Raw genomic sequence first — 18771 nt, 5'->3', positions numbered from 1 at the left:
TATCCATGCACTGCAGGAACAAGACAAGTACAGCCTGCCTCTATGCGCATGCGTCAGAAGTAGACGTCAGTGGCACATACACAGGATTTCACAACGGTTTCAAAAATATGAATAAAGGGAGTGAATGAAGAGAGCTGTGCTCTTACTATAGGTTGATTGCATGTGCAAGGAAAGTACAGTCTGCCTCTATGCGCATGCGCCAGAAGTAGACATCAGTGGCACATATGCCGGATTTCATAATGGCTTGAAACATCAAGTGATATTGCGTGAATGAAGAGAGCTGTGCTCTTATTATGCCCTGGTTGACATCCCTATTGATAGGGCACACCATGTGCAGTATCTGAAATCTTGCGCATGTACCGGTGATGCATGCGCATTCATTTTGGTTTATATTCCATAGATTTATCCATGCGCTGCATCAGCAAGGAAAGTACAGCTTGCCTCAATGTGCATGCGCCAGAAGTAGACGTCAGTGGCACATACGCTGGACTTCACAATGGGTTGAAACATCAAGTGATAGTGTGAATGTAGAGCGCTGTGCTCTTACTATGGCCTGATTGACATCTCTAATGATAGGGTACATCAAGCCCAGTCTCTGAAATCTTGCCTGTATTCGCATTCGCCAGAATCGGACGTTGGTGTCACATATGCAGGATTTCACAATGGCTTGAAACATCAGGTGATATTGCGAGAATGAAGAGAGCTGTGCTTTACTATGGCCTGATTGACACCTCTAATGATAGGGTACATCAAGCCCAGTCTCTGAAATCTTGCGCATGTGCCAATGGTGTGTACTCTTGGCGCATGCAAATTAATTATGGTTTATTTTCCATAGATTTATCCATGCACTGCAAGAGCAAGAAAAGTACAACCTGCATCAAAGCGCATGCGCCGGAAGCAGATGTCAATGGCACATATTTAGGATTTCAGTAAGGCCTGGGACATCAAGCAATATTAGGCCAAGGAACAGTGCCGTGCCCATACTATGGCTTGATTGACATCCATAAACACGGTATATCATTCCCCAACATCTGATATCCTGCACATGCGCATGTCTGTTACTGGTGCATGTGCAATAGATTATGGTGTACTTTCCGGTGCTTTACTCGTGCACTACACAAGCAAGGAAAATACAGTCTGCTTCACTGCGCATGTGCTGGAAGTGGATGGCGCATGTGCAGGATTTCAGAAGGGCTTGGAATATAAACCATTTTGGATGCTTGACATCATCTCCACCTCCTTCACTGTAGTCTATTAATTTGGATACAGCATACGCCGTCTCTAAACTTGTGTTTTTAGCAAAATTTGGGCACTGATATAGAGATACTACAGCAGCACTTAATGTTTAAGGTGGCAATTTTGGGGTCACAAAAACACTTGACAGGTTCCCTTTAATGGATTTGATAAGTTCCCTTCTTCTTAGTGCTACTATATGGGTGCTGGGCATCCACTAAGCATGGGTGGGGGTGGGTTAGGGCGATGCCCGAGTACGTTTTCTGTACACCCTCGCCAATGACTCTCTGATTGCTCATTGGGTGTAAGCAGTCACTAATTAATCTCGTCCTCCTGCTATGTTTACAAAAAATAAACAAAAACGTAAAATTGTAAAACTCAGTTTTCTGCATCTTGCATAATGTTTTGAGATGCCCGGCCTGCCGCATGAAATCCTGTTTCTTGAGTGATATTGGTAAAAAATACGATAAAAAAAACTGAAAAAAATATATAAGAATGCCCAAATTGTTTTTTTTTTTTTAATGCATAAATAAAGTGACCAGAAACTTTGATACTTTGTATCACTGAAGGGAACTGAACTGTGACAAGCGAGGATGGCGCTGCTGGAAATTTTTGGAATTTACAAAAATAAAGGTCAACGTTTAGAAAGGGAGTCACCCGACCGATTAATGATCAGATTGTCCTCCACAATCGGTTTCCCCAAATATTCCATACAATACTAACGAAATGACAAATCAATTGCTTGAGGTTCTACTCTTTTTTTTTTTTTTTTTAAATAGTAAGATGGTGGACCAAGGGGGACATTGGACAGCTGAAACCCTTTAATGGGCCATATTAGCTTTGGAAGGGATGACCCCCTCCTGTAACTTTTTGAATATTCTAGGCAACCAAGTCTCGGTGAAATAGGAGGTCGCAGATTTGTCACCAACTCTTCGTGGGTAGCCAAGCAAGGTTCGGTGAAATGAGAGGCCACAGATTTGTCACCAACTCTTCGTGGCTAGCCAACCAAGGCTTGGTGAAATGAGACGTCTTTGTAGCTAGCCAACCAAGGCTCGGTGAAATGAGAGGTTGCAGATTTGTGACCAACTCTTCATGGGTAGCCAACCAAGGTTTGGTGAAATGCGTGGTTGCAGATTTGTCAACAACTCTTTGGTGCCAGCCAAGCAAGGTTCGGTGAACTGAGAGGTTGCAGATTTGTCACCAACTCTTAGTTGCTAGCCAACCAAGGTTTAGTGAAATGAGCAGTTTCAGATTTGTCAACAACTCTTTGTGGCTAGCCAACCAAGGTTCGGTGAAATAAGAGATTGCAGATTTGTCACCAACTCTTTGTGGCTAGCCAACCAAGGCTCGGTGAAATGAGAGGTTGCAGATTTGTGACCAAGTCTTCGTGAGTAGCCAACTAAGGTTCAGTGAAATGAGAGGTTGCAGATTGGTCACTAACTCTTCGTGGCTAGCCCACCAAAGTTTGGTGAAAATGAGAGGTTGCAGATTTGTCAACAACTCTTCGTTGCTAGCCAACCAAGGCTCCGTGAAATGAAAGGTTGCAGATTTGTGACCAACTCTTCGGTGCCTGCCAACCAAGGTTCATTGAAATGAGAGATTGCAGATTTGTCACCAAGTCTTCGTGGGTAGCCAACCAAGGTTTGGTGAAATAAGAAGTTGCAGATTTGTCACCAACTCTTTGCGGCTAGCCAACCAAGGTTCGGGGAAATGAGAGTATGCAGATTTGCCACCAACTCTTTGTGGCTAGCCAACCAAGGTTCGGTGAAATAAAAGGTTGCAGATTTGTCAACAACTCTTGGGTGCTAGCCAAGCAAGGTTCGGTGAAATGAGAGGTTGCAGATTTGTCACCAAGTCTTCGTGGGTAGCCAACCAAGGTTTGGTGAAATAAGAGGTTGCAGATTTGTCACCAACTCTTCATGGCTAGCTGACCAAGGTTTGATGAAATAAGAGGCAACAGATTTGCCACCAACGTTTTGTGGCTAGCCAACCAAGGCTTGGTGAAATGAAAGGTCTTCGTAGCTAGCCAACCAAGGTTTGGTGAAATAAGAGGTTGCAGATTTGTCACTAACTCTTCGTGGCTCCATACCTTCAAGATCTCTTAGAGGAACCAAGTTGGCAAACATCAGAGCCGCTCTAGCTCTTCCAGCTCATAGAGGGAGTGATTAAAAGCAGTAGCATATTAATGTCTCAGGATAATCTAGGGTCGTTCTCAAATCTTGAAAGACCCAACTGAAACCTAGTTTTGAGTCACATAGCTTATCATTGAGGGTATTCAAGGGGTCTTCGGAAATGAAATATTGTTGACCCATCAACATGAAATCAGTGGTGGCTGTAGGATCACACGTTGATTGATGAGCCCACCATACCCAAATCTTCATTGCTTACCAGGCACAGCGCCATGTGTTTGGTAGTGGCTTTGTCAGGTATTACAGCTTAGTCCAATTTACTTACATCGGACTGCCACTTTCAAAAGAACCCCACCAATCTGATACGGGTGACTTACCTGAAGGGTAGGGTGGATTCTCCTCCATAGGGTTCACGGTTAATAACGATTTTAGATTTTCCCTTGCGCAACTTTGAGAGTTGCAGCGGTGCCAACGGGTGTCGATCCTGCAGTACAAATTGGGGTTTGTGAAGATTCGGGACCCCTTATACCTTATCACTTTGCAGAGCTAATCGTAACCATATTCGATCCACCCCTGTCCCATCTTTGAGGGTCACAATGGTCCAAATTGTTACATTTACGTAACTGATATCCCAGATGAGCTGTAAAGGCAAAGGAGGGGATGGGGTTCTTTATTGTTCTTTAGTGTTTTATGAGGTTTTTTATAGTTTTTTATGTGTCTTTTTTGGTCCTTACACACAAAGTAGCATAAAGTTCCCCCTTCAGGACAGATATTTCCCTCCAGCCGCTCGCTCTCTGCATTTCCCCTCTACATTGGCGAGGCAGCCGGGTCTGTGAAGCATTGCGACTCTCAAACATCAGCGTCCCTGGCTGCAGCACAATGCAGTCGAGGGAACGGGAGACACTAAGACACTGCAGAAACATTTAGCACCAGCTGTCGTCACCGAGCAGAGCCTTATACTGAGCACTTACCGGGATCCACCATGACCTTGCGTCTTCTATTATGCATCAGATTTGAAGCGTACATCAACCTAGTGCCAAAACCGTAACAATAAAGGGTCTGAACACTACGGCACAGAAAACGATACAATGTTGCAAGTCATCTTGATTTACAATCTCCCATTCAGTGCATTGTTTGATATTGCAGTCATAAGTTTCCCTGCACCATCTCTATATGACAAAAGTAACACACGACTGCGGGGTCAGACTACGGACAGGATGTTTGTAGTCTGTTACCGTGGAGACACAAACAGGACATCCAAATAAAAGCTGTTTATAAACAAAATGCTAGGAGATTATTTAAATAGAAAAAAAAAAAAGAAAATTGCTTAATTTAATTTTTTTTGCAACATTGGAGAAATAAAAAATAGTTGCAAAAGTGTACACACCCCTTAAGCTGTATGGCCCCCATTACAGATTTATTGCATCTGTCAGAGCTCAGATAAGTGGGGGCCCCATCGATCGGACCCCCAGGTTTTAGAAATATCAAACCCTTTAAGGCTATGTGCACACGGTTCGTTTTTTGACACAGATTTTGATTCGTTTTTTGGGAAATCTGCTGAAGCAAAGTCTGAGAATTCTGAAATGCTGTTTCCTTGCAAATTTGGTGCAGAAAAAATCTGCCGCATGTCAATCAATTGTTGGGGGGTGTTTTTTCTGTGGTTTTTAGCCCCTCCAGCCACTAAGTTCATAACAAAATACATGGAAAAAAACGCACCAAAAGAAGCACAGCAAAAAAGCTTGTGCTTTCCAGTGCGTTTTTGGTGCGTTTTTTTTGCCAGAAGGTGCAGATTTCATGCAGAAAATTTCTGCACCAAATCTGCAGCGTGTCCACAGAGCCATACACCTAAATAATTCTGAAATAAGGTTTCCCAATTATTTTCAAGTCAGGTACACCTAAATTAAATTAGTTACATACAAGTATCTCTAAAGTTATGTATATAAAAAGCTGCACCCAGAAAAAGTGCCCAGACCCCAGTATAGGAGACCAAATAGGAGAAAAATCCCAAGACAAATCCATCCACTGCAGAAATATTTTGGATGTACTAGCTGCCCCCCCCCCCCCAAATGTTGCAAGGTTCCCAATGCAGGCTCATCTGGGCACCCTATCATGTATTATTTGGACCCCCAGTTTGCTGCGTCCCCCCATCCTTACTGTCTGATTTCCCTTCTATCAGAGGTATTATTTTTTTTATATAGATCCCATACGACGCCCTTTCCTCAATGACGCCCTATGCGGCCACCCATTTCGACCAGCCCCTCATCAGATGTATCAATTTTTATATGGAACCTATATGGCGCCCCTTCCTCACTGACGCCCTATGCAGCCCCCTATTTCAACCACTCCGCATCAGAGGTATTATTCTTTATATAGAACTTATAAGGCGCCCCTTCCTCAATGACGCCCTATGCAGCCGCCTATTTCGACCACCTCCCAGGAAAGGTAATATTTTTTAGATAAAACTTAAACGACACCCCTCCCTCAATGATGCCCTATGCAGCCGCCCATTTCAACCACGCCCTTATCAGAGGTATTATTCTTTATATAGAACCTATATGGCGCCCCTTCCTTAATGACGAACTATGCAGCCACCTATTTCAACCACCCCCCCATTAGAGGTATTATTCTTTATATACAACCTATATGGTGCCCCTCCCTCAATGAAGCCCTATGCAGCCGCCTATTTCGACCACCCCCCTTCAGACATATTATTCTTTATATTGAACCTATACGGCGCCCCTCCATCAAAGACGCCCTATGCAGCCGCCTATTTCGATTATCCCCCCATCAGAGGTATTATTGTTTATATAGAGCCTTTACGGTGCCCCTTCCTCCATGGCGCCGTATGCAGCCACCTATTTCAACCACCCCCCATTAGAGGTATTATTCTTTATATACAACCTATATGGTGCCCCTCCCTCAATGAAGCCCTATGCAGCCGCCTATTTCGACCACCCCCATCAGAAGTATTATTCTTTATATGGATCCTATATGGCGCCCCACCCTCAGTGACGCCCTATGCAGCCACCTATTTTGACCACCCCCCTTCAGACATATTATTCTTTATATAGAACCTATACGGCGCCCCTCCATCAAAGACGCCCTATGCAGCCGCCTATTTCGATTATCCCCCCATCAGAGGTATTATTGTTTATATAGAGCCTTTACGGTGCCCCTTCCTCAATGACGCCGTATGCAGCCACCTATTTCAACCACCCCCCATTAGAGGTATTATTCTTTATATGGAACCTATACGGCACGTCTCCTTCATTGACACCCTATGCAGCCGCCTATTTCGACCACCTTCCAGGAAAGGTATTATTTTTACCTAAATGAGCCTTTACGGCGCCCCTCCCTCAATGACACCCTATGCAGTTGCCTATTTCGACCACCCCCATCATAGGTATTATTCTTTATATAGAACCTATACGGCGCTCCTACCTCATTGACGCCCTATTTCGACCACTCCCTGGAAATGTTAAATCCTGACTCAGACCCAATATCCCCTAGAAGGGTTTTTAGGATATTTTTGGAATCCTCCAATTTTACGGAAAACATCACGTTTCACATTGAAACTGAACATTTGGATCGGCTCTCGAAAATTTACTGGAAATGATTCCAAATTTAGTGGGTGTTATTTCTGGCGCCAGAGTTGGCAAAAAAAAAGCTTCGATTGATCATTTTCCTTTCTTTCCTGATCTATCCCGGCTGGTCAATGCCAAACAGTCTAACAATGGGGATCGGAATCCCTGGGATAAATCGATACATTTATGGTTTATAGTTTTATCTTGGATAGATCGATACATTTATGGTTTATAGTTTTTGGGAGACGTTGTGCAGACTCTCGCCTATGGAAACCCCCATCCACTGACTTCCAAGTCCCATGAACCCAGGATCGGTCCTCGGAAGGGACTTAGAAGAGGTGACAGTTCCCTTCTTGATACAAAGTATCATTTTGTTTCAAAATTTTTTTTCAAAAATTTGCTTTTCAATTGTTTACAAAATACTTCGATGAGCCAAATGGGTAAAAGGGAGGGGGAGATCAAAGTCATGAAGATGTGAAATGCATTTACACACTGTAAGGCGCCATTCCCGTAGAGCGGTCGCGACATAGCGCGGCGGATTCGCCTTCCGTTTAGGACATTGTTGCCAAATAATCGATAAATAAGACGTTTTTTGAGTTCAAATAAATAAATAAATAGAATACCGAGAAAATGTCCATGTCCTGACCGCTATAGGGGACGCCAGCCTCATAGGGCTCAATAGAATCTAGCACCACTAACCATCCGCTGTCCACTACTTAAAGGTCCTTCTCTCAGAATGTAACAGATTCACTCCAGATTGTTCCCATCTGGTTATGGGATGGTAATGGCTTATACGATACTGTAGACGCATGAGACCTACAAATCAGGGAGCTTCATCATGTGTTATGAGCATGTAAACACCTTGGAAGAAGCGGTTCAAAAAAAAATTTTTTTTTGTATATTTTGTAAAAAAAAAATAAAAAATTAAAAAGAAATATACTAACGGAAAAAAAAAAAAGATTTCCTGGACTTTCCTGTTTTCAGTTCTGTATTATAACAGTTGATAAATATTCTTTAATCAAATGATGAATCCCTGTGTGTTTTCTATGAGTGTCGATCTGCTGTGCTGCGGCGCCACCTGCTGGACAGAGAGAAGATTGCAAAATAGGAAAAAAAAATACAAAAAATTCAACAGGTGAATAAATACACAAACAATAGTGTCTCAGCATTGAATGTGGGAGAGGATGAATATTGCTTGGTCTGTGTGTGTGAATTAGGGGTAGTAACATAGGACCAAACTATTATAACTATCATATTACTGCCCCCTCACATTCCTGGGGTATTGGCTCTGGAGGGGGAGAAAAACATCTGAGTGGGCCCCTATCATTACTACTATGTGGTGCACCCTGACTGTGGGTACAGGGGACCTCAGCAGATGGCTGCGCTGTTACTGAAAATAAATCAAAAGGACAACTTCAATACTACCGCCATACAGTGACCATATAGTGGTAGATACCAGTCCTGCAGAACATATTAAATGGTTACAGGGCAATTATAGATGGTGACTTACAACTGACGTTCTTTCTCCCTATACACAGTATCGTTCCCCCACAGCTCTTCTATACACAGTATGATGGGCCCACAGATCCCCTATACACAGTATGATGGGCCCACAGATCCCCTATACACAGTATGATGGGCCCACAGCTCCCTATACACAGTATGATGGGCCCACAGATCCCCTATACACAGTATGATGGGCCCACAGATCCCCTATACACAGTATGATGGGCCCACAGATCCCCTATACACAGTATGATGGGCGCACAGTTCCTCTATTCACAGTATGATTGACCCACAGCTCCCCTATACACAGTATGATGCCCCCATAGCTCCCTATACACAGTATAATGCCATCACAGCTCCCTATACACAGTATAATGGGCCCACAGCTCCCTATACACAGTATGATGGGCCCATAGCTCCCTATACACAGTATAATGCCCTCACAGCTCCCCTATACACAGTATAATGGGCCCACAGCTCCCCTATACACAGTATGATGGGTCCACAGCTCCCCTATATACAGTGTAATGCCTTCACAGCTTCCTATATACAGTGTAATGCCCTCACAGCTCCCCTATACACAGTGTGATGGGCCCACAGCTCTCCTATACACAGTGTGATGGGCCCACAGCTCCCCTATACACAGTATGATGGGCCCACAGCTCTCCTATACACAGTATGATGGGCCCACAGCTCTCCTATACACAGTGCAATGGGCCCCATAGCTCCCCTATATACAGTATGATGGGCCCACAGCTCCCTTATACACAGTATGATGGGCCCACAGCTCCTCTATACACAGTATGATGGGCCCACAGCTCCCCTATAAACATTATGATGGGCCCACAGCTCCCCTATACACAGTATGATGGGCCCACAGCTCCCCTATACACTTTATGGTGGGCCCACAGCTCCCTATACACAGTATGATGGGCCCACAGCTCCTCTATACACAGTATGATGGGCCCACACCTCCCCTATACACAGTATGATGGGCCCACAGCTCCTCTATACACAGTATCATAGGCCCACAGCTCCCCTATACACAGTATGATGGGCCCACAGCTCCCCTATACACAGTATGATGGGCCCACAGCTCCCCTATACACAGTATGATGGGCCCACAGCTCCCCTATACACAGTATGATGGGCCCACAGCTCCCCTATACACAGTATGATGGGCCCACAGCTCCCCTATACACAGTATGATAGGCCCACAGCTCCCCTATACACAGTATGATGGGCCCACACCTCCCCTATACACGGTATGATGGGCCCACAGCTCCCCTATACACAGTATGATGGGCCCACAGCTCCCCTATACACAGTATGATGGGCCCACAGCTCCCCTATACACAGTATGATGGGTCCACAGCTCCTCTATACGCAGAATGATGGGCCCACAGCTCCCCTATACACAGTATGATGGGTCCACAGGTCCCCTATACACAGTATGATGGGCCCACAGCTCCTCTATACACAGTATGATGGGCCCACAGCTCCCCTATACACAGTATGATGGGCCCACAGCTCCACTATACACAGTATAATGGGCCCACAGCTCCCCTATACACAGTGTAATGCCCCCACATTTCCCTATACACAGTATGATGGGTCCACAGCTCCCCTATACACAGTATGATGGGCCCACAGCTCCCCTATACACAGTATGATGGGCCCACAGCTCCCCTATATACAGTATGATGGGCCCACAACTCCTCTATACACAGTATGATGGGCCCACAGCTTCCCTATACACAGTATGATGGGCCCACAGCTCCTCTATACACAGTATGATGGGCCCACAGCTCCCCTATACACAGTATGATGATCCCACAACACCCTATACACAGTATGATGGGCCCACAGCACCCCTATACACAGTATGATGGGCCCACAGCTCCTCTATACACAGTATGATGGGCCCAAAGCTCCTCTATACACAGTATGATGGGCCCACAGCACCCCTATACACAGTATGATGGGCCCACAGCTCCTCTATACACAGTAGGATGGGCCCACAGCTCCTCTATACACAGTATGATGGGTCCACAGCTCCCCTATACACAGTATGATGGGCCCACAGCTCCCCTATACACAGTATGATGGGCCCACAGCTCCCCTATACACAGTATGATGGGCCCACAGCTCCCCTATACACAGTATGATGGGCACACAGCTCCCCTATACACAGTATGATGGGCCCACAGCTCCCTATACACAGTATAATGGGCCCACAGCTCCCCTATACACAGTATGATGGGTCCACAGCTCCCCTATACACAGTATGATAGGCCCACAGATCCCCTATACACAGTATGATGGGCTCACAGCTCCCTATACACAGTATAATGGGCCCACAGCTCCCTATACACAGTATGATGGGCCCACAGCTCCACTATACACAGTATAATGGGCCCACAGCTCCCCTATACACAGTATGATGGGCCCACAGCTCCCTATACACAGTATAATGCACCCACAGCTCCCCTATACACAGTATGATGGGCCCACAGCTCCCTATACACAGTATAATGGGCCCACAGCTCCCTATACACAGTATGATGGGCCCACAGCTCCACTATACACAGTATAATGGGCCCACAGCTCCCCTATACACAGTATGATGGGCCCACAGCTCCCCTATACACAGTATAATGGGCCCACAGCTCCCTGTACACAGTATAATGCACCCACAGCTCCCCTATACACAGTATGATGGGCCCACAGCTCCCTATACACAGTATAATGGGCCCACAGCTCCCTATACACAGTATGATGGGCCCACAGCTCCACTATACACAGTATAATGGGCCCACAGCTCCCCTATACACAGTATGATAGGCCCACAGCTCCCCTATACACAGTATGATGGGCCCACAGCTCCCCTATACACAGTGTAATGCCCCCACATTTCCCTATACACAGTATGATGATCCCACAACTCCCTATACACAGTATGATAGGCCCACACCTCCCCTATACACAGTATGATGGACCCACAGCTCCTCTATACACAGTATGATGGATCCACAGCTCCTCTATACACAGTATGATGGGCCCACAGCTCCCCTATACACAGTATGATGGGCCCACAGCTCCCCTATACACAGTATGATGGGCCCACAGCTCCCCTATACACAGTATGATGAGCCCACAGCTCCCCTATACACAGTATGATAGGCCCACAGCTTCCCTATACACAGTATGATGGGCCCACAGCTCCCCTATACACAGTATGATGGGCCCACAGCTCCTCTATACACAGTATGATGGGCCCACAGCTCCCCTATACACAGTATGATGAGCCCACAGCTCCCCTATACACAGTATGATGAGCCCACAGCTCCCCTATACACAGTATGATGAGCCCACAGCTCCCCTATACACAGTATGATGGGCCCACAGCTCCCCTATACACAGTATGATGGGCCCACAGCTCCCCTATACACAGTATGATGAGCCCACAGCTCCCCTATACACAGTATGATGGGCCCACAGCTCCCCTATACACAGTATGATGGGCCCACAGCTCCCTATACACAGTATGATGGGCCCACAGCTCCCTATACACAGTATGATGGGCCCACAGCTCCCTATACACAGTATGATGGGCCCACAGCTCCCTATACACAGTATGATGGGCCCACAGCTCCCCTATACACAGTATGATGGGCCCACAGCTCCCTATACACAGTATGATGGGCCCACAGCTCCCATATATACAGTATGATAGGCCCACAGCTCCCCTATACACAGTATGATGGGCCCACAGCTCTCCTATACACAGTATGATAGGCCCACAGCTCCCCTATACACAGTATGATGAGCCCACAGCTCCCCTATACACAGTATGATGGGCCCACAGCTCCTCTATACACAGTATGATGGGCCCACAGCTCCTCTATACACAGTATGATAGGCCCACAGATCCCCTATACACAGTATGATGGGCCCACAGCTCCCCTATACACAGTATGATGATCCCACAACACCCTATACACAGTATGATGGGCCCACAGCTCCCCTATACACAGTATAATGCGCCCACAGCTCCCCTATACACAGTATGATGGGCCCACAGCTCCCTATACACAGTATAATGCACCCACAGCTGCCCTATACACAGTATGATGGGCCCACAGCTCCCTATACACAGTATAATGGGGCCACAGCTCCCTATACACAGTATAATGGGGCCACAGCTCCACTATACACAGTATAATGGGCCCACAGCTCCTCTATACACAGTATGATGGGCCCACACCTCCCCTATACACAGTATGATGGGCCCACAGCTCCTCTATACACAGTATGATGGGCCCACAGCTCCCCTATACACAGTATGATGGGCCCACAGCTCCCCTATACACAGTATGATGGGCTCACAGCTCCCCTATACACAGTATGATGGGCCCACAGCTCCCCTATACACAGTATAATGCGCCCACAGCTCCCCTATACACAGTATGATGGGCCCACAGCTCCCTATACACAGTATAATGCACCCACAGCTGCCCTATACACAGTATGATGGGCCCACAGCTCCCTATACACAGTATAATGGGCCCACAGCTCCCTATACACAGTATAATGGGGCCACAGCTCCACTATACACAGTATAATGGGCCCACAGCTCCTCTATACACAGTATGATGGGCCCACACCTCCCCTATACACAGTATGATGGGCCCACAGCTCCTCTATACACAGTATGATGGGCCCACAGCTCCCCTATACACAGTATGATGGGCCCACAGCTCCCCTATACACAGTATGATGGGCTCACAGCTCCCCTATACACAGTATGATGGGCCCACAGCTCCCCTATACACAGTAAGATGGGCCCACAGCTCCCCTATACACAGTATGATGGGCCCACAGCTCCTCTATACACAGTAAGATGGGCCCACAGCTCCTCTATACACAGTATGATGGGCCCACAGCTCCCCTATACACAGTATGATGGGCCCACAGCTCCCCTATACACAGTATGATGGGCCCACAGCTCCCCTATACACAGTATGATGGGCCCACAGCTCCCCTATACACAGTATGATGATCCCACAACACCCTATACACAGTATGATGGGCCCACAGCTCCCCTATACACAGTATAATGCGCCCACAGCTCCCCTATACACAGTATGATGGGCCCACAGCTCCCTATACACAGTATAATGCACCCACAGCTCCCCTATACACAGTATGATGGGCCCACAGCTCCCTATACACAGTATAATGCACCCACAGCTCCCCTATACACAGTATGATGGGCCCACAGCTCCCTATACACAGTATAATGCACCCACAGCTCCTCTATACACAGTATGATGGGCCCACAGCTCCCTATACACAGTATAATGCACCCACAGCTCCCCTATACACAGTATGATGGGCCCACAGCTCCCTATACACAGTATAATGGGCCCACAGCTCCCTATACACAGTATAATGGGGCCACAGCTCCCCTATAAACAGTATAATGCCCGCCATAGCTCCCCTATACACAGTATAATGTGTCCACAGCTCAGCTATACACAGTATGATGGGTCCACAGCTCCCCTATACACAGTATGATGGGCCCACAGCTCCCCTATACACAGTATAATGTGTCCACAGCTCAGCTATACACAGTATGATGGGCCCACAGCTCCCGTATACACAGTATGATGGGCCCACAGCTCCCCTATACACAGTATAATGCGCCCACAGCTCCCCTATACACAGTATAATGCACCCACGCACCCACAGCTCCCCTATACACAGTATGATGGGCCCACAGCTCCCTATACACAGTATAATGGGCCCACAGCTCCCCTATACACAGTATGATGGGCCCACAGCTCCCCTATACACAGTATGATGGGCCCACAGCTCCCTATACACAGTATGATGGGGCCACAGCTCCCCTATACACAGTATGATGATCCCACAACACCCTATACACAGTATGATGGGCCCAAAGCTCCTCTATACACAGTATGATGGGCCCACAGCTCCCCTATACACAGTATGATGGGCCCACAGCTCCCCTATACACAGTATGATGGGCCCACAGCTCCACTATACACAGTGTGATGGGCCCACAGCTCCCCTATACACAGTATGATGGGCCCACAGCTTCCCTATACACAGTATAATGGGCCCACAGCTCCCCTATACACAGTATGATGGGCCCACAGCTCCCCTATACACAGTATGATGGGCCCACAGCTCCACTATACACAGTATGATGGGCCCACAGCTCCCCTATACACAGTATGATGGGCCCACAGCTCCACTATACACAGTGTGATGGGCCCACAGCTCCCCTATACACAGTATGATGGGCCCACAGCTTCCCTATACACAGTATAATGGGCCCACAGCTCCCCTATACACAGTATGATGGGCCCACACCTCCCCTATACACAGTATGATGGGCCCACAGCTTCCCTATACACAGTATAATGGGCCCACAGCTCCCCTATACATAGTATGATGGGCCCACAGCTCCCTATACACAGTATAATGGGGCCACAGCTCCCCTATAAACAGTATAATGCCCGCCATAGCTCCCCTATACACAGTATAATGGGCCCACAGCTCCCCTATACACAGTATGATGAGCCCACAGCTCCTCTATACACAGTATGATGGGCCCACAGCTCCCCTATACACAGTATGATGGGTCCACACCTCCCCTATACACAGTATGATGGGCCCACAGATCCCCTATACACAGTATAATGGGGCCACAGCTCCCCTATAAACAGTATAATGCCCGCCATAGCTCCCCTATACACAGTATGATGGGCCCACAGCTCCCCTATAAACAGTATAATGCCCGCCATAGCTCCCCTATACACAGTATGATGGGCCCACAGCTCCTCTATACACAGTATGATGGGCCCACAGCTCCCTATACACAGTATGATGGTCCCACAGCTCTCCTATACACAGTATGATGGGCCCACAGCTCCCCTATAAACAGTATAATGCCCGCCATAGCTCCCCTATACACAGTATGATGGGCCCACAGCTCCTCTATACTCAGTATGATGGGCCCACAGCTCCCTATACACAGTATGATGGTCCCACAGCTCTCCTATACACAGTATGATGGGCCCACAGCTCCCCTATACACAGTATGATGGGCCCACAGCTCCTCTATACACAGTATGATGAGCCCACAGCTCCCTATACACAGTATGATGGGCCCAAAGCTCCTCTATACACAGTATGATGGGCCCACAGCTCCCTATACACAGTATAATGGGGCCACAGCTCCCCTATAAACAGTATAATGCCCGCCATAGCTCCCCTATACACAGTATGATGGGCCCACAGCTCCTCTATACACAGTATGATGGGCCCACAGCTCCCCTTTACACAGTATGATGATCCCACAGCTTCCTATATACTGTATGATGGGCCGACAGTATAATGCCCCCCACCTCTTCCCTTTACACAATATAATGCCTCCCACAGGTCCCCTATACATAGTATTGCGGTGACCCACATTGGAGGCGCCAGTGTGGCGCCCCTGAGGCTTCAGTTGCCACAGGGCACTGCACCTCACTTAAGGTGTGGTACTCATCCTGGGTCCAGAGGAGGTCGGTATCGGTTTCACAACACACCAACTCATACACCCAACCAGGTTGTCCTCCTTACTGGAGACCGGCTAGGGTTGGGTCTTAAGGCAGTCACCAAACATGGAGGGGCTGCCACCCACTAGCGACAGTGAAACAGGGGAGGAACAACCACCAGGGGGAATAAGGAGTAACACAACAGTTAGGGAGTTCTCCAGCAGGAGAGGAAGAGAGCAGTCGGGTTTTACCAGTTGCCCTGGTGGGATGCAGGAGACAATTCGGTCACCGAGGGGAGAGCTTCATTGCTGCATTTGTGCCGCCCCCGTGGCCAGCAGCCGCCGCTGCTCGAGTCCGGACCTTCAGGGGTGGTGGCTCGAGGGTTTCCGGACCCGGGGGTCCTGTGGACACTCCTAATGAAAAGGTGGGGGGTTGGACGTATATGTACGGCTGGGCCGTATTAGAGTTTGTGACGCCACCCACGGTGTGTGGTGAGGTTGGACACAACCGCTGCTATTGTGGGGCACCCCGGGGGAGATATTATGCAGTAAGTTGTTAACTCCTCCGTGGGCAGGGATGGTGGCCCCGGGACCCGGTGGGCGTTGGTGCAGGGAGATGGGCGACCGCAGGGTGCTGGTGTACTCACTATTGAAGGAAACACACGAGTCTCTGGTAAACCAAAATGATGGTGGTCGGTGCCCGCAGCCGGCTGCGTTCTGGTCCCCCACCTGGCTGGTGGTCTCTGTCTTTCTCCCGCACCTTAGTAAACGTTGGACTACCTGAGCCTGCAACTTCAGGAGTCCGCTCCCGGCTTGTGACGGCCTAGGGAGCCCTTGCCCGCAGACGCTGGCACATGGGATCTCTGAGCCGTGGCGGTGGCCTTTTATCCCCCTCGTAGGGCTGTTGTCTTCTTTCGGGACTTTGGGTGGGACAGGACCTAGAGTCCTGGCCTCAATCAGTTAATTAACTAGTCCCCAGTAGTTTCTGGACCTAGCTTCAGGGTCTGAGTACCCTCCTTTGTGCTCCGGTTTCCGGGTCGGTTCCCCGGGTCGGTACTGGCGGGACACCACCCTGCCCCAGTCCACCTCGGTTCCACCGAGTCGTCTTCCCGGCTCCTGCAGACGAGACCACCGTCTGCCTCCTAGCCCAAGGCACCAGGGCTCCAACCCTGGTACCTGTCAGTCTGCTTCAGGCCTGACCTCCACTGCTGAACTCTCAAACTGAACTGCCTGCTTTCTCCTGCCTCAGGCTATCAGGACTCCTTGGTGGGCGGTTTCCAACCGCCTGGTTCTACCCCCTCATGTGCCCATCAGCCCTGAGGGAGGTGACTAGGGTGTATATGGTTGGCTGTGTGTTACCTTTGTGAGGGACAGGTGTAATGCGGGGCTCTATCTGTTACAACCTGGCTCGGCCAGGGCCTCACACATTGGTACCGGCGCAGTGCAGGGTGCAGAATCCTAGGGTGGATTATACTTTAGGTTATCCACCAAAATCTGCAGGCCAGGGGGATTGCATGTCCCTCCGGCCCCCACAGTGCTACATAGGATCCGGGGTCGTGTTCCAAGGCAGACCCCACAACGGACCCGAGGCACCTGTATATGGGACGAGAGTAAAACACTTTGTCAAGAACCGGGGTCCTCAAGAGCTTCAAGCCACGGGGATCCAACACCAAGCGCAATGAGGAAGGGCCCACCGTCCACTGTACCGGTTCTGACCTCCAACGGATTTGGGATCAGCTGGGGCCCATCACGGCGGTGACCGGCATCTTCCAGGTAAAACTAGGACTGTGAGTAAAGAGACCTTGAACCTGTAAAGACTGTGTCCGCCTGTCCTTGCCCGCGTCGGCGCCCGCCATTACTAGTCCCTTCATCATCCTCAACAGCTCCACCTGTGAGGAGCAGAAACACCTTAGCTGCTATAACCATCTGCCCCAGAGGACAATCCTCCACCATCATCACCCCCAACCCTCTTCTTTTATTGTACACTTCGGGGCCACGAAACCGGGCAAAAGGGCCACCGTGACATCCCCAGATCCGATATCACCAGGTCCGGCGACGAGTATTTAACCCCTTGCCCCGTGGGTGCTACACCAGCTTGGAAATGTGGTTTCACTGGCAGCAGATGGTTCTGTCACGGTAGCTGAAGTAGGTCACTGGACCCCTAAATGATTCCCTCATGTCCACAACAATTATCAAGAGTGGGAGGTGGCACTTACAGAGATGGTGTAGGACCCCCCGGGGGTGCTCCTATGGAGGTGGTGTCTGGGTGCAGTTGTTGGAGCATCCGTGATGTTTGTGCAATTACAAGCAGCCAGACACACGACCTTGCAAACATAACACTTTACTGAAGGAGAAAACAGGGTACAGTCCCTCTCCTAAAGGCAAAGAGGTGGAGTTCACTGTATAGGATACACTGAGTATTTTGCCTATGAAAGTAGATGCCTTCTCCTTATGCAACATGCAAGTTTTAGAGAGAGAGAGAGAACGACAGTTGCAAGCGCATCTTACTGCGATTCCATTGATAACGCATTTGTCAAGGATCCAGTCACATCCGTGTTTTTAACCTCAGTCAAAAAAACGCTGCTGTGAAAGCAGCCGTACTGGACGTGTCAGCGCTGAGGGGGCGGGTCCTCCCAGCCGTTTCCATGGCAGCTTGTTGTGAGGAGTATGAACACCTAACTTTCATACACGCACACTGACCAGTAGATGGCAGCAAAGTACATGTAACAACAATGTTCAGTGTATGCAC

The 18771-nt window shown here is 48.5% G+C and overlaps 1 long non-coding RNA gene across 1 annotated transcript in view; it reads right to left on the bottom strand.

Moving 5' to 3' along the window:
- LOC142290856 (uncharacterized) overlaps positions 1-18771 on the bottom strand; it is a 122834-nt gene that overhangs the window by 40520 nt on the left and 63543 nt on the right. The window contains exons 2-3 of the long non-coding RNA XR_012750393.1: positions 4334-4392; positions 3740-3846 (exon numbers count right to left, since the gene is read on the bottom strand). This is a non-coding gene — a long non-coding RNA (uncharacterized LOC142290856). The remainder of the gene's footprint in view (positions 1-3739; positions 3847-4333; positions 4393-18771) is intronic.

This window comes from Anomaloglossus baeobatrachus, chromosome 2, assembly GCF_048569485.1.
Source record: "Anomaloglossus baeobatrachus isolate aAnoBae1 chromosome 2, aAnoBae1.hap1, whole genome shotgun sequence".
In the NCBI taxonomy this organism is placed as follows: domain Eukaryota; kingdom Metazoa; phylum Chordata; class Amphibia; order Anura; family Aromobatidae; genus Anomaloglossus; species Anomaloglossus baeobatrachus.
The sequence above is the reverse complement of the archived record's forward strand: the minus strand, read 5'-3'. Positions and strand labels throughout refer to the sequence as shown.